Source organism: Alligator sinensis, unplaced genomic scaffold (genome assembly GCF_000455745.1).
Source record: "Alligator sinensis unplaced genomic scaffold, ASM45574v1 scaffold1295_1, whole genome shotgun sequence".
Taxonomy (NCBI): Eukaryota; Metazoa; Chordata; order Crocodylia; family Alligatoridae; genus Alligator; species Alligator sinensis.
Window position 1 is genome coordinate 2,007,189 of NW_005841880.1, and position 4,249 is coordinate 2,011,437.

The following is a 4,249-nucleotide window of genomic DNA, read 5'->3' on the forward strand; positions in this document are numbered from 1 at the left end:
AGACAGGAGACAGGCGCGGGGGGCAGCAGGGCTCTGGGTCCAGCAGCAGCTTGTGCCTTGCAGGGGAGCGAGATGCATGCTAGTGTGTGCTGGTAGCACCCTGGCACCCTCCGGTCCCGACTCTGGACCTGCGCCCGGCACTGCGCAAGCACAGATGGGCCCTGCCCTGCAAATGCAACGCTGCCAGCAATGCCTTGGCCACGTAGGTTTGAAACGGTGCCTTGATTTCTGTGCACAGGGGTGCCCTGCCCGTGCCAGCTGCACCATTGACCTGGGCAGCCTATCTCCTGCTGCCTCCCACCTGCCCGCTGCGGGGATGCCCTTCATTCCTCTGTGCAGCTGAGGCCAATTTCCCGTGCCCCGTTCCCAATTGGAGCCGGTTGCCATGTACGATTTCTTCATCTCTAACCTTCTCGAGCACATCGGTGCGAAGGGAACGCATCAATTAGCAATCACAGGAACACAGGCGCGCTGCCCGGCAGATGTTTACTGCAGCCTTGTGGGGCACCGGGAAGCAGGGGCGGTTTTTGTGCATATCTTCGCTAAGGCCGGAGCAATGGAGCTGCTCCCTGGCTATGCTCCCATGGGGTCCCCGGTGCAGGCAAAGAGGACCAGGCGCTTCCCCGGTCCCCAGCCCCCTGTGCCAGCCCCGAGGCAGCCTCCGCACTAGGCGAAGCAGCCTGGAAGGAAGTTCATGGTGCCACAACGCCTGGCCAAGGGGGGATGCCAGCCCCAAGGGGAGTCACCAGCTCCTACAGATCCCTTGATGATGCCCTGTTCCTTGACATGGTGGGGCAGACTGAGTGCACGGGGGGTTGCACGAAGGCAGGCAGGGAGCCACGGTAGAGATTGACTGACCTGAGCTTTCCCAGGTGCCAACCTGAGCAGCCAGATGCCGGCAGCCGGGTCCCGCTGCATGAAACCCTGCACACAACGTCCAAGCCTTTGGGAGTGGAGCAAGTGGGCAATGCAAGGGCAGGCTGGGCTGTACGCTGGGCGCATGCCAGGCCAGGACACCGACTAGCGTGGGGCTAGTTACGGACCTTCCCCGCAGTGATCCCAGCGCTGCGGGGCATATCCCAGCAGGCAGAGAGGGCTGTGGCTGTATTACCCGCCATACCCGAGGTACCCGGGGGTCTGGGAGCACCACTGCACTGGTTTAGTCCAGTTTAACAACCCCACTTTGGCCACGGATTCAAATGAACTCCTTAGGCAGGCAACCCCACAGCGCATCTGCATAGAGGGATAGTGCCCCGGATGGTGACGCCTTGGACACGTGGCATGCGGCCTTCCCCGTCCAGGCGGGCAGGTAGGACAGACCGAACGCAGATCTCCAGCGTCTCCCTCCTGTCCCCCAGCACGGACCCAAGACCAGGCTCCCCGGGGACGGCTGAGGCTTCCCCCCTTCCCCACGGAGGAGCGAGGCAGCGAGCTGGGAGACGAGGAACAGACTGTGAACTCCGATGAAACAACTGCTAAGATCGGCGCCGCAGCCGGCGGGGAGCCGAGGAAGCGGGAGTTGGTGCTGGCGAGACGTCCTTAAACGGAGCTGTTTGCGCCTCGGTTTGTCACAACACTGGGAGCTGGAGACGACGTGTCAGCCTGAGCGCCGCGCTCCCCGCCTGCTCGCGCGCTGCACCCCGGCGAGCCGGGACCGCTCGCTCTCCCCGGGGTGCAGCGCCCGGGGCTCTGTTCAGGGGGTGGTGCTGGGGCAGCAGGAGCTCGCCAGGGTTCACCGGGGTGAGGGGCGGGAGGGAACGTCACCCCCGCTCGCCTGCCGGCCAAGGGGATGTGGCCCCCGCATTGCTGCCTGCCCCCCCGGGGTGGGAGCTGCAGTGGCTGGGACCCTTGTTTCCCACCAGCGGCTGCTTCTCTGCCTTCATTGCACAGGATGGCATTTTGCACCAGACTCAGGTGCCACCCATCACCCCAGCCCCTGGGCACCAGCACCTGCTGTCTCATAGCACTGTACCCCATTGAGAGTGGTTGTCCCCAGGCACCCTGCTTTTTTTGGGGGGGGGGTTGCAATGTCCCCAGGGACCCCAAAGCACAGCACATGCCTCGTGCATCTGATTTTCCAAGCACCAAGCGCTCTCCCTGGCCCTGCTACCGCCTCCCCCGTGTGCCCCGGATGAAGTCACTTCACCCCTACGTGCTCCCGCCCCCATCCAGCAGCAGGGGCAGGTGGCTTCGTTCACTGGTGTCGGCGAAGCACGCGGCGATCCTTCGCTGGAAGGGGGGAGAGCCGAGCCAGGCTTGGTATATCACGCAGGCGCCACCGCCTTTCCCCTCCAAACCCCGAACCGAGCGCACGCCTGCTCTCTTACAAACCCGCTCTCTTACCAAACAGCCTCCGGCCTGGCCCCGGCACACCCACCCCGTTCAGCGCTCCCGGGTGTGGGGAGATAGCGGCAGCGTCTGTGCAGCCATCGTACAGAACAGCACGAGAAGGGGCCCTATTTGCTTCGACATGTAACACATATGCCTACAAGCCTCTTTGCTTCTCCACCCCCAGCCGTCTGTCGCCGCTCGCACGCACGGACAGGAATAAACTCCAACACCTACCATATGGCTGCGACCGCTGCCGCCTGCATCCACTTGTTACTATATATTTCGAAAGCCTCTCTAGCAGCTGCTCGGGGTGGCTGTCAGAGCCCTCCCAGCTGGAGCGGGCTGCGGGACGGCAAAGCGCTCGGGCTGCGTGCTAACGAGAACGATGCTCTTTGGCGGGTCCCATTTGCAACTAGGGAAAGCTAAAGCACAAAGCTGGCTGAGAGCTGCGGGCAGCACCAGCAGTGCCAGGGGTCTCTATGCCCAGGCTGTGCCCTCGCAACCTCCGGACGCTACCCAGATGGGCGGTGATGGCAATACCTATGCAAGCAAGGAGTGGGAGGACTGCGTGGCTCCAAAGCTCCCACAACAGCCCAGCTCTCATGCCGGCCCCGGGATCCGGTCTATCTGGAGCGCTTCCAGATGCTGCCGTCACCAGACTCTGGGCCTGGCACATCCATCCTGCAGCCAGACTGCCCCGCTTGAGCTGGGGTGCATCTGCCCCAGCTCCCCGTGCCCCTAGCAGCCCTCGCTCCCAGGGTCCCATCAGATGCCTGGACGCTGAGTCACCGGCAATTATACCCCTGGGTGACCCCGCGTGGGCAGCGCTCCTGCCTGCGTGCCCGGGGCAAGGACTCCAGAGACGCATCTTCCAGGGCCGTGCTGACGTCAGGCCCCATCCATCCATCACCCCCACCCACGACCACGTCCCGGGCTTGGAGAAGCCAGCTCAGGGGCCAGCTGCCCTCTGCTCGCAGCTGCCTGCTTGATCCACGGGCAAAGGCAGCCCCCGCTCAGAGCCCCCCTGGGACCTGACGAATGCCCCGCCGAGAGCGCTGCCCGGTCCTCGGCTGCCAGACGCTTCTCACGACCAGCCCCGTGCGTCAGTGCCCGATTGCTGCCAAACCGCAGCCGCGCGGGCTGCAATCTCCCAGGCCCCGGGTGGACACATCTTCCAAAGCCTGAAACCACCCAGGCCCTTTCCAGGAGGGAGGCTACGGGGAACTAACCGCGCCGCTTTGCCTCGCGAAAGCCGCCAGCTGATGGACCCCTGGATAAGCCTTTGGGCGTCTGTGATTTGGAGCCAGGCTGGGGGCAGGGGGGCTGGGGACCCCTCCCTTTGCTCTTCTGGGGGGAAATAGCCTGGATCTGGCCACGTGAGCAGCCTCTGGAAAGGCACCTGGCATCGGCTCCCAAGAGCGCGGCTGGGGCTCGGGGCGAGACATCCCTGGTCAGTGGCTGACTTGTGACCCCGGTCTCCAGCCTGGCACCGTGCTCCTGGCGTGACCATTGCCCATTGCAATCCCAGTTAAGCTCTCAGTATAGGGCACAGATTATGTCCTCGGGGGACCCCTGGGAGTGGGGGTTACAGGGTCTTCTCTGGGCTGCTGGGCAGAGGCCAAGAGGATAAGGCCTGGCTCTGTCCTCCACACGTGGTAGCAGCTCTGCCTTCGGTCTGCCAGTCCCCATGGGGTGACCACTGCACTGGCCTTTGGCACGGGATGGATCTGACCTCCAAACGCTCCTGATCCCATGGCCTCTAGAGACTCCCACCCTCTGCTTCCAGCCATGGCCAATCTCTGCTGCTGCTGGGGAAGGTGGAAAGACACCCCGAGCCCACATCTGGCCAGCGGTGCATGACACAACCTTGCTTCCTGACCTACGCGGGCAACCAGAGAGAGCCCTGAAGCACGAGTGT